Raw genomic sequence first — 13,141 nt, 5'->3', positions numbered from 1 at the left:
TTCTTTTCCCTTCTTACTCATGAAATGAATTGGTCTTGTTTAAGTTTCTTCCGATTCCATTAAATGATTAAGTCACTACTAAGATTCAGTCATCACTGTGATTTGTATGTTAGCCAATGAATCATTCTCAGTTTTTGACCAAATGGGTTTCAGACATATGCAAAGACCGGCCTCTAGCCTGTATGGTTCCTTATTGAGTACTAGTATTTTGCATTTCACATAACGTAGTTCTCTTTTAGCTTTTTAAGAGACAATTTAGACAAAGAAGCTAAGAAGGGAAAAGACCAGTCAACTCATCCGATCCCTGCATCCAGAGTGCAGCCAGTGGAAGAAATCAGAGGTTAGGTTGACAGATGTTAAGAAACCCTCACTTACCCCCTTCCTGTAGTTTGCAAGCACCATACTGACACATGTGAGAGTTCTCTCCTGTCCAAACAGGCTCAAAGCTCCATCTCCCCTCCATACCAGGCAGAGATGTAAGGCCTGCCTTCCAAACAGCAAATTGCTTTGGTTTTCTTCCCAAATTCCTATTGGAAGTAGAATTCTCCAGATACCTGGGAGACACAACAAAGATCTTTTCATTGAGCAGCGAAGTGCTCCTCTATAAGCCAACACCGCCCTCCCCAGCCTTCCGACCACCGAGCCCCTAGAAGAGGGAACGTAGGCAGACCGGTGGCGGCCTGAACACAGAAAACATCCCCGATTGGCAGACCTCTCCTCAGCAATCCCCCCTCAGCCCCATGCTTCACTTGCAAAGTGTGACGTAACCACGGGACGAGTGCCTTGCTTGAACCAAAGCAACGATTTAGCCAGTCTGGACTTCTCTGTGCTTTTTTTAATCCTTCCTGTGAATACCTCAGCTTCCACTGGGCCTCCATACAGTACATTGGTGGGCTTATTGTACTGTGGTGCTTTGCAATGCAACCCTGCAAAGAACGAGATTTGTACTAATACCAAAGGTTTTTTCTCTATCTCTCCTCCTCTGCCTTCCCTGTCCTTCTCCCTTTTCTAGTTCTTCACGGTTCCAAAGCTTTAATATGAACCTGGGCATGTTGGCAATGCAGACCGCGCAATTCCTTACCGAATTTTCTCAGATATACCTCATAGATAATAGTGTTTAGAGTAATGTTATTATAGCGTATGTAATAAATTATTCACTGTTTCTTTTGGTAACTGTGATTTAAAAAAAAAAAAAGAAAAAAAGCTTTATACGTTTTAGGTTGTGCTTTTGTAATAGACGAAAAGGTGCGCTTAAAAAAAATGTATGTTCTTTTTTTTCCCCTTTGGATTTTATTTATTCTGGATTGGGGAAAGTTGCAGAATGAGCCCAAAGTTTACAGTTTCATATTTTGCTGAAGAAACAATCTGTGTTCATTTGCTCTGTTGAAAAAGAAAATTCTTATTTTCTACATGTGTGCCACTTGGTCTGAACAATGAGTTGTCCTGTGTTAACAGTGTAGTATTATAATTAGCAACTGCCAATCAGTGCTATAATTTTATGCATGAGGCTAAAAATTTAGCAGTGTGATGCATTGTGGTCTTAATAGCAACATTTTTCATTTTGAACTAGATCTTCCCCTTTGGTTCAATGGACTTTATTTATGCATGGGCGCCAGTTGTTCGTTAGCGGTTGTGGAACAGTTGTGTATACATTAAACTGTGAAAATGTACACAGTTCAGCCTCAGACAGTGGTAATATTGGTTTTATTGGGAGATGTCTCACCTCGAAAATACCTTGACCTCTGTTGGGATTTCAAAATGAGTCAGATTAAATTGAGTTCAAAGGTTATAAGAAGGGTCATTCCAAGTTTGAGTTCGCCGACTCACATTCTGTGGTTAGATCCTCAGAACCCAGCTGTCTCACTTCCATGCGAGAGGGGTTTGGAAACAAGCATTGAAAAACAACTCTGCATCTTAAGTTTCCGTGAAAAGGAGTCATTTTGGCTTTATGTTCATGACCTCAGACGTAACTGGCCACGTGTATGGAGAGGCGAATTCATCCAGCTCTAGCCTCTCCTGGATCTTTGCTTGGGAATGGCCACTTTTTGCTTGGTTTCTTGGAAGAATACTAGAGTATTTTGCTGTCAGGTCAATTCAAATGGCATCAATATCAATAATTCTTCTCTGGCTTTTTGTCCATTCTCCTGGACAACTCCACAAGCTGTTCCAGTCTTTGGGGCAAAAATAGATGGCCATTCCCCAAAACATAACCTGTGCAGCCATATCACGATATTTCCTCCCTAGAGTGAGAGATGATTCTAATTTACTCTTTTCTGCCCAACAATGTTACATCTATCCTAAAGGGGGCATAAGAAGGTTTGAAATCTCGTTTAGGAAAACTGTCTTTGTATAAACTCCCTAATTATCTGACCCGCCTATATCTCAAAAAGTAGCTTTCGTTTGTGGTGGATTGGGCAAACTCATTCTTTCTTATATTTGGGTTCTGAGACCCATTCTCAAGTTTCATACCTATTCTCCAAATCAGTATGCTTGACATAAAGCCAAATCGATTGCCAAGCACACTTTATTTTCCATAGGAGTGCAGCTTAGGAAAGCGGTGGGAAAGCAGCAGCCAGCTCTGCCACATATTGGCAATCATCAACGGTAGAGCGTTCATATGACCTGTCAATGGGAATATATTGAGCATGTGCTTTCTTTAATAATACAAAGAAACGTATTTTATTTGGCCTTATAAAGTAGATTGTGATAATGAAAGCTTTGTAAGACACAGTCTTTTTGATTTCTCCCCTTATTAATCTGCCAAAGACGGGAATGGATACAAGAATTTTAAGTTGGCTTTTGTGAGACAGTTAATGACTGTAGTAGTGCTTGCTCTTCCAGAAAGCTTTACGTGTTCTTCTGCAATAAACCAAATCGATGTTTGTTTCAGTCAAGTTCTGTTCACACTCACAGACCTACACACAATGCAGATGTTGTAGAATCTATGAAGTTCAAATGTATTTTCGATCCAAAGTAAACAGAGGAGTTTACTCTGTTTGTTGTGTACCCAACAATTTTTATTACGAGAGATGCATGGGTCTGGCTCACGAGGTTTGCCAAGAAGACTTGTCTTATGAAACTCGAGGTATATTTTGTTATGCCATTTTATGTCTTTTTTTTTTCAAACTTTGTGGAAAGTGGTATGTTGAATCAAGTGTAAGCTGAGTTTTCCAGACAACTGAAGTAGCTACATCGTGAATGTTATTTTGTTATTAAAGGGTTTTTACTCAATGCTTTGTGCCGGTGGATGTCCTTTTCCTTGGAGACACAGAACTGTGGAATTACCTCAGCTTGGCCTGGATTTCACTCCTGCTCTCATGGGGACACATGGGCCTGGCCTGGGAAATGAAAGGTCATGGGCTAGAAGGTAGAGTCTGGCTCTAGGAGGAGATCTCCGTAACTATCAGCTTTGAAGAGAGCTGGGTCCAAACTTTCTAACCTCACTTTCTTGACCCCAGCACTTCTCTGAGATACCTTGGCCTTAAGCACATGCCAGCATGAAGGCAGACCCCGATTCTTACAGGAAGGACAAGGAAGAGAACATAGCCATCCTGAATCTTCTGTCGCCCACCAGGCACTCACCTATCCTCAAGCTGGGCTCCACCAGTCAAAGTTGTGGGCGGTCCATCTGGTTGGCTTTACCTGTGCCATCACTTTACTGCAAAGGCTCCAGGTGCCCACAATGCAGTGGGGCTCTTCTAAATCAGAATCTCCCTCATCACTCTTCCTCTGCATCCTGGTTTAGTGAGTCCATCTATAGCTTTGGCAAATAAGTATTTGGAAAACCAAGAAAGGTGTGAATGGGTTTTTCTGTCATTTTGTTTCTAGTTTATATTTTGGCTCTTTCTAGTTCTGTGATCTGGAAAATAGACAAGAGAAAAGGAGACCCCAGTGCCTCTCTGTGCCTGGCTCCTCTCTCAGGGGGCCATGCACACTGCCCATGTTACTGGTCTTTCTTAGAGGACAGGCTGAACCATAGCTATTGAGCCAATCAAGAACATGGCCCACCAGTGCCTCCTTTATCTCTGCTTGAAAATCCTAGTCTAAAAGCTATACAGCTTGGGAGTGTCCCGTCTCCCTTACTTTGACCCAATTTGGCATTTAGCTTCAGAGTCTGGTTACTGTCTAGGAAAGTTATTTTCAAATTATGACAGGAAACCTGCTACCTAGGAAGCAGGGTTAACTCTTCAATGACTACCTAGTCATACCATTAACAGATACTTCCTTGAAGCTAGAATATTACTTCCTTTCTTTACTATGTCGTTTTGTGTTACACAAGTCTAAACGGGGCCAGCAAACTTCTTACCATGAAAGGTTATAAGACACCTGGCAAGTTGGAATTCCGGAAGCAAGAAGACGACCTTCACGCTGACAAAATGATAAAGAACGTCTGAGTCTGGCAGGCAAGGGCTGAAGTGATACGGACGTAATCTTGGTGCTGGTTTCTCTTTTAATCCATATTTCCAATCACCAACTCTTATTTTTTCCCCCTCAACCCTAGAACCATTCAGTCTCTCCTCTCCTGGTCTCAGATGCCAAAGAATTTTATGGGCAAAGATGATTCGGGATTGACCAGCATTCCCATTAGTTCTCTTCTTCATCCTTTGCTTTTCTCCAAGAAGGTGTTTTCCTGGACTGCAGGGAAAGAGCCTGGCCAATTTTTGCATCCTTCCTATTCTAATACTTCTACCCAAATTAATATTTTATTGGTACAGGTGCTGTAGATTCTCTCTTGGTCAATGAATTCTTACTAGAGAAACTATTTCCCACCAAAAGTGAGTGAGAACAAGTTCCAATATCTTTTCTTTCATTGGTTTTTGTTCTCAGGATTGAGTCAGTTTGGGCTATTTTCTCACTTTAGACCCTGATGACCTCAGATGTATTAATTTGGGGTATTAAAAACACCTTTTAATTTCACATGCTGGCCTGTGGGGCTTGAATCCTTTCCAACCTGTTGGTTGCTTTATGATTTTGAAAGTGACTAAAATGAGGGAAGGAAGATGGAAAGTGAGAAGAATTTGCCCCAGCTCTATTTAAAGTTTAAAAAGGGAAAGAGAAGACTCAATAAGCCATGGGAAAATGGCTATACCATGGTTAACCATCCCTGTCAGAGCCCGTGCTCAACCATGGGGCTTCTCGGTCGGTAAGCTTTTCCAGAAACCCAGCCCTTTAGTAGAAGTCCAGGCACCTTTCATAGGTCTCTATCCAGATTCCAAGATAAGAGACCAAAGAGTCACATGCATACCTCTTGTTCTATTTCCTTGCTTTTGCAGATATTATCTCCAAGAAAATCATAGGGGAAAACTTCAAACTTTTATTTTTAGTCAATCCCTTTGACATCACCTCTCCTACTTAAAATCAGGAAAACACACCCCTAAAATTTGTACTCACGTCTGTTTTGAAAAAGAAAAACCCCACACCCTAGTTAATTCGCATTCTTATTTTCTTTTCACCCTAAGCTATATTTCCAAACATATAACCCGGATTTTTGCCCCATCTCAGACATGTTAAGTCAGACTGTGCTGAAAGATTTTCCAGGGATGGTCAACAGGGTAAATGTTCAGTGGCTGCCCTGAAATCCTGGCGAGGAAGAGGATCACACACCATTCTCGGGGGCCTGCTCACCCCTTGCTAAGCTCCCAATCCTTTGGAAGATTTCTTCGAATGTTAATTGCATTTTCAATTTCGCTCATTTCCCACCCTGATGTTTTGTCTGCAACATTGCTTACACTGGATTCTTTCTGTTTTTATTCCTCTCATTAAATGGTAGTGCTGTAAATCCTGCAATTAATGTCAAATAAACTGCTCTCATTCATTGACCATGTCTCAGCTGGCTTCTTTCTCTTTCCGCGGAAAGGATTAAGCATCCTTCTCCCTACTGCATCCCACTGTGGTTTCACAAAGAACAGCAGTAAAGTTGTTCTGCTTGGCAAGACTGCAACTGCTTACCTCTGACAGGATGCAAGGCACATTTTATCATCACCAGATCTGTCATCCATGCCTTCGGTTACAAAAGCTTAGGGATGCCCCTGTAAAGAAAGATTACCTTATTCTTAACCCATTGAAACTTCAGAGATAACCCATCCTGACCTTATCCTTATACAGATGCCGTATGAGCATCAGACAACAGGCAACCTCCTAAACCAAAGATGGAACACAGGGTCCTTTAGGGATCAGACCTCCCTTGCATTCCCCAAGGGTTCTGGCGAAAGGTTTCAGAGATTCTTCCATTCTGCGCAGACAAGGGAGTGCAGGAGGCATTCTCTCTCCAACACACCTATCTTAACACCTTTAATCTTACCGTCACCAAAGTCCATTGGTCACATTTCTCGTGGTAATTGATAGGCTACTATTTTCACCATTAAGATGCCACTTCTGGTATTCAGTGTGCTGATTAGCAGAGCCTGGCATTGACTGAGACGTAGATGGCTGAAGCACTAGTGTGAGCGGTGGCTGCCCCGGAGTGAGACCCTTCAGAAACCATGTTCCCTGACCACCCAGGGCTGCACACCCTTGATGAGGACAACTTACTTCCCCCACATCGAAGCTTGAACAAACCAGCACACACATTCCACCACACTCTCTGTGCTCTGGCCTGTTACAGTAAGTCACGGTCATTACAACAGCAGTTCAGGCTTTATCCACATCCTATGTTAGAAATGATCGGAGAGCATGTGTTAATTTCAATATAAATAATGACACTTTACACTGGCATTTAAAAACTACTTTCCTATTCCTTTATTTATTCATCTCACTTTTCCTGCAACCAGTAGTGCAGGTATTATTATTCCCATGGAATAATTAAGTGCGAAGGGTTTCATAGTCACCTAATAATAACAGCTCACATGGATGGATATTTACCATGTGTGCGGTTTATCTCATCTTGTTCTACCAACTACTGCATGAGGCAGGTGCTATAATTATCTCCACATTACAGATGAAAACACGTGTTGAGAGATTGGGTAACTTGCTGCAGGTCACGCAGGAGGCAGCCTGACTCCAGGGCTAAGCTCTTACTTGTGTAGCGTTTCCTTGGGTTAATGGCAGAGCTTAGACTATCGTGCTCACAGCTGGGACTCCTACTCCTGCGTTCTTCCAACAGGAGGGCCTGATCACTAAGCAGTAGAGGTGGGTGGAAGCGAAGACAAACAGTTCAAACGTCCCCCCAACATCTCCACCAGATGTGTTCGCAGATGGGATGCTGTAGGTTATGGCTCAGAATTTGCTCACAGCTCCAAGTCTTCATTTCGCCCTTGGGGAACTCCATCCAGGACATGTGCATGGAACTCCACGGAGCTGACAAGCAATGATTTGGGACTTCCCAGACCACAGAGAAGTACACAGAAGTGCAGGTAAGATCTCACTGTTGGCTGTGGGTACTCAAACTGCCCACAAAAATGAATTTTTAAAGGATACTAAGCTGCAAAATTGAAACCACAAAGAAAGTAGCTGGTGTTGGTATGAACCAGTGGCTACAAATACATCTCCTAACAGGATTATTTTTGAGTAACCTCATTTGAGCTTCACGTGGTCCTCGATATCATCATTATCATGGTATTGTCATTATTACCTTCACCTTCAGCACTCTGGCTGGATTTTAAGGAGACCAATAAATAACCCTCCTGTCTTCCCCTTCGAGTGCAGAACTAATTAAGAAACAAGACAATAATTAAACATTAAAATTTTTTAATCTGTTTTATTGGTAGAGCTGAATTGGAGACGTTGGATTGGATTTGTGACCAAAGGCACTTCCTAATAAAATCCTCCCAAGTTGAACTTACCCCCGAGACTGCAGGCCAGCATTTCCCTCTGTTCCGTCCTGCTCTCCTGCCCCCTCATAGGGGTTGCTCCCAAGAGCGCTTCCCAATACCTCCTGTGTGTGGATCTTGGGGTCTGCCTCCCAGGGAACCTAACCTATGACACCCACTTATAGGCCTTCTTCCCCTTCACTCTCCCCTCCCATGAAAATGCCAGACACTCGGAGAAGGAGGAAGGAAAGGGGAGGAAATCTGTAAGATTCAGCTCTTTCCTAAAACAGATTGTTTCAACAGCAAGAGACTGAGATATTGTGACAGAGTAAGACTCGGTTTCTACCCTCTTCCCCCAAACAGCTAGATAGGACTCTCGAAGATCAGAAATAGAAAATTAAGAGGCTAGGTCTTCCCTGGTGGCGCAGTGGTTGAGAGTCCACCTGCCAATGCAGGGGACACGGGTTCATGCCCCGGTCCGGGAGGATCCCACATGCCGCGGAGCAGCTAGGCCCGTGAGACATGGCCGCTGAGCCTGCGCGTCTGGAGCCAGTGCTCCAAAACGGGAGAGGCCACAACAGTGAGAGGCCCGCGTACCGCAAAAAAAAAAAAAAAAAATAAGTTGTACCTGGGTTTCCCTGGTGGCGCAGTGGTTGAGAGTCCGCCTGCCGATGCAGGGAACACGGGTTCGTGCCCCGGTCCGGGAAGATCCCACATGCCGCAGAGCGGCTGGGCCCGTGAGCCATGGCCGCTGAGCCTGCGCGTCCGGAGCCTGTGCTCCGCAATGGGAGAGACCACAACAGCGAGAGGCCCGCGTACCACAAAAAAAAAAAAAAAAAAGCCCCTAGTGTCTATCTTCTCTAAAGAGTCTTCCTGACTGATCTCACCCATATGCTATTTGAGGACTCTCAAAACTCTCAAAACTTTATTTATAGCCCAAATCTTTCTCCTGGGCTTCTTATAAATATATCTAATTGCATATTATATAGATATTCCATAGCTATCTGAAACTCAGAAAACCAACTTAAAACTCAACTCCTCATTTTCCTCCAAATTCAGCCCTGTGTTCTGCATCATAGTGAATGGCCACTCCATCGCCCAATCCAGAAACTGGGAGTCATCCTTGGATCCTTTTTCTCCCTTACCTAATTGGTGACAATTCCCCTTGCTCAGTATCTCTCAGATCTGCCCCTTTCCCTGTCTCACTGCCCTGGTTCAAGGCCTCACACCCATCATTTCATCGTTGGATCGTTACAAAGTGTCTTGACTAATCTTCTTGCCTCCAGGACTGTCTCCCTCAAATTCATTGTCTACAATGCAGCCAGATCTTTTTCTAAATCATGAATCTGATTTTGTCCCTTCCTTACTTAAATAACTTCGGTGGTTCTCCAATGTTCTCGGATAAAATCCCAAGTCTTTAGCATGTCTTTCAAGGCTTTTCTCGATCTGAAATCTGCCCACATCTCCAGCCTCGCCTGTTACTGAAAACGTGGGTAATTAGTCAAATCTATTTCACCTGCCTTCACTAATCAAGGTCATTTTAAGACTTGCATATCCTCCAAGCAGTATGTAGCCTAAACAATAAGAGTTGTTTTCCAGGAACTTGAAATCAGCTGTGTCTGGTTGAAGCTGAGCTGGTGGAGATTGGATAGGACCACCGTCGCTTCAACCGGGCATGCGCGAGTGTCCGCTCAGTGACCTTTTGACGTCAGAGGCCTGTAACTTAGTTACACCTGCGCAGAACGATGACTATCACACCTTTTTCCAATCACCTTTCCCCACGTTCCCCATACTTCCCACGCTCCCCACGCCTCAGACAGCCCTGCCTCTTTATTCGTTATCCTATAAATATCCCCATCCCGTTGCCCTCGGGAGGTAGATTTGCGGTTTGTTCTTCTGTCTCTTTGCTCGGCAAGGCCTCTCTGCTGCAGACCTCTGTGTCTCAGCATTTGGGCTTGCTGTGCGTCAGGCAAAATGAAACTTGGCTCGGCAGCGTTGCCATCCAGCCTCCCACCTTAGATCCTAATTTTGGAGTGCCAGTCATAGGTACCTAAAAGGCTCCGTCTACTTCTTGCCCCTTGCCCTCTCTTCCCTCTTTCTAGAACACCTTTTTTTGGGCTGATGAACTCCTATTTAGCTTTTAAGGCACATATCTGGATTAGGGGTCTCTGCCATGCACGTCCCTGCAGCCCTGTGTTTCTACCAGCCTGAGACTCGCCACTCATGACTCGTCATCACTCGCCACCTTCCTTACCGCCCTGTGAGCTGCTTTGAAGCAGAGCTGAACTTTACTCATTTTTGCGTCACCGGTCTCTTATCTTCACAAAGGGGGATGGGAGATTTAGAGGCAAGTGGGCAACAATGAAAACGGGAAGGGTCAGTCCCGGGGGAGAGGAGCCAGGAGCCACCCAACAAAGCAAGAGAAGTGCAGTCAGGAACCGGCCAAGTGTTAGCAGCCCTTTCCTCGGCAGAGAACTGACGAAAGCAGAGAGCAGGGGTAAGCAGAGCTCTGTTGGGAAGAGGGGTCCTGAGCCCCAGGTTGGAGCCAGGGAGAGATGGCTTCCGGTGGAGGCTACCATTCCCTGGCTCGGGCAAGTCCTGGTGTCAGCTGGAGTAGAATGGCGGGGGCTTTACTTTCCGTGGGAAGGCTCTGAAAAGCGCCCAGACACTGTGTTCTCTGGGTGACCATGCAGCTGACAACACGCAGGGGCTGCAAACCAAATGGAAGAAACAGATTAACGTACTTGGGGCCAGGAGATGAGCCCCGAGCAGTCCAGAAAGCCCTTGGCTTTTCTCCCGTTCCTGAGGAAATGTATAAAGACACTTAAGTTTCTCCATCCAGTTTTCCAAAACCTCAGTGAAAATGTTTCCTTTTTGTGTGCATCTCTTTGACAAATATATGCACAATGGCCCTGATAAGAAAAATCCGTGTCTCATGAGCTCCCACCTCTTTTCATACCATCTCCTGCGAATGTTGATACAATATTTATTAAGGCTGAAATAGCACTGTTAAGTGCACATGTTGATTTAGAATGATGGAGTGTGTCAACACAAAGAACAAGAACTTAGCCGCAGAGCAGCGACCCCCCAAAGGACAAGTAGATGCATCGTTAGCTGACGACCGAAGCTAGTAAATGTCACCAGCAGAGAAGAATTACTCTTTAATTAGGGCTTTCTTTATACCTATTAACACCAATTTTTTATAAATGTATTTTCAAAAACATTTTAAAACGTGTGCACAGTTTCAAAATTCAAACAGCACGTACTTTACTGTTATTAAATAAAAACTCCGTATCACCTCGCCTACCCAAGTCCCACACTTCATTGGAAGCCCCTTCAAACATTTTGTTTTTAATTCTTCTGATAAGTTACCACCATAATTCTAAATGATATGCTAAGATCTCAGTTTCTTAATGTACCAGCAGTAGAAATCAAGTCATTTCCATCCTCTTTGATAGACAAGAAATTCAGCTCACATCTCCACTTGTCCCTCTCTCTCCCCTGAGTTTTGCTAGTTATATTAGTGTGTGTGGTTTTTCTATCAGTTGTCTTTATACTTTTAAGTGATGTATACATAATCCTGTATTTTCGTTCCGTCTTCTTTACACAGTATCTCTTGTATCATCCCAAAGTAAAATGAGGAAAGTTGCGCCCCTACACTCGCCCTTCCTTCTCCCTGCTCTCAACTTGACTTCTACCAGCTGGAGCGTTACCTTAACAATGTCTTTTATGACCTGCACATTCTATTCTATAACTAAAATTAGGTCTTATGTTTGTTTGTTTGTTTGTTTGTTTGTTTTTTGCGTTACGGGGGGCCTCTCGCTGTTGTGGCCTCTCCCATTGCGGAGCACAGGCTCCAGACACGCAGGCTCAGCAGCCATGGCTCACGGGCCTAGCCGCTCCGCGGCATGTGGGATCTTCCCGGATCGGGGCACGAACCCGTGTCCCCTGCATCGGCAGGCGGACTCTCAACCACTGCGCCACCAGGGAAGCCCCAGGTCTTATGTTTTGATTATAGAAATTGAAACTAGTAACCATCTAATTATAATTATGTAAATGTGATCATTCAACTATTTGTCACTGCAGAAGTAGTGTGATTAGGTCCACTGAAAATGAAATATAATTTGTCACCGATTCTCTCAAAGGAGAAAGTCCCAAGGGTTAAAGTCAAATGACCTCTCTTATATTCCATCAAATGATCAGGCCACAGTTTTGCTCGTCTTGTATTTGAATCAACACTTTCTTCTCTAATTTTTCAATTGTTTTCTTGGCATTTCTGGTTTCTTGGGCTTCTTTTTTCTTGTTGAGAGGAAAATAAACCTGTCTTCTTCCCCACTGGGCTAAGAACTCCCAGCTTCTTAATTGTCCTGCCTGTTAAATCTTCCTCTTTCTATTCTTGAAGGAATTCCTTTTAGGGTCTTTTGATCTGGTGTTTTAATCTGAGCTGTGTTTTTCGGGCTGCTGCAGAGGTGTCATCCTTTCCATTTCACACCTAGAATTCCCCCACTGTTTCCTGAGCCATAAGCTGCTTCTCTCCCTCCTGTACTCTCAACAGAGTACATCCTCAAATATTGTAAACTTTTTAAAAAAGAAAGGTTGCTTGGTACATAAGGATTCTGAAATCATTCTGAATCCAACATGGCTGGAAAAGTGTTTATTTTACCTTCATATATTCTTTAAATATTTATTTATTTGGCTGCCCCGGGTCTTAATTGTGGCATACAGGCTCTTAGTTGCAGAATGTAGGATCTAGTTCCCTGACTAGGGATCGAACCTGGGCTCCCTGCATTGGGAGCACAGAGTCTTAATCACTGGACCACCAGGGAAGTCCCTTTCCCTTCATATTTAATTGATAAGTTTGGCTGGATATTAAATTCTAGATTTAAGATCTTTTTTTTCCCCTCAGAAATTTAAAGACCATTATTTCTGTCCTCCAGTGTTTTGCTAAGAAGTCTTATGCCTGTAATACTCATTCTTTTATTAGTAACCCCTCCCTCTCTCTCTCTTTCTCTAGATGCTTCTAGAACAGCAACGTACAATAGAAATATAATGTGAGCCATACATGTAATTTAAAATTTTTCTAGCAGCCACTTAAAAGTAAAAAGAAACAGATGAAATTAATTTTATAGCATATTTGCACTTAATCCAATATATCCAAAGTAGAATCTCAACATGTAGTGAATAATTTACATGTTATTATTTAGATACTTCACATTCTTTTTCTCACACTAAACCTTTGAAATCCAGTGTATATTTTACAGTGGTAGCACATCTCGGTCTGGACTAGCTACATGTCACAGGCTTAACAGCCACATGTGACAGCTGGCTCTGTTGGACAGCGCAGGTCTAAAACCTTCTTATTTTTGTGGTGTATCGCTTCACCTAAAAATATG

This window comes from Phocoena sinus, chromosome 14 (assembly GCF_008692025.1).
Source record: "Phocoena sinus isolate mPhoSin1 chromosome 14, mPhoSin1.pri, whole genome shotgun sequence".
Classification (NCBI taxonomy): domain Eukaryota; kingdom Metazoa; phylum Chordata; class Mammalia; order Artiodactyla; family Phocoenidae; genus Phocoena; species Phocoena sinus.
This window is presented reverse-complemented; position numbering follows the sequence as displayed.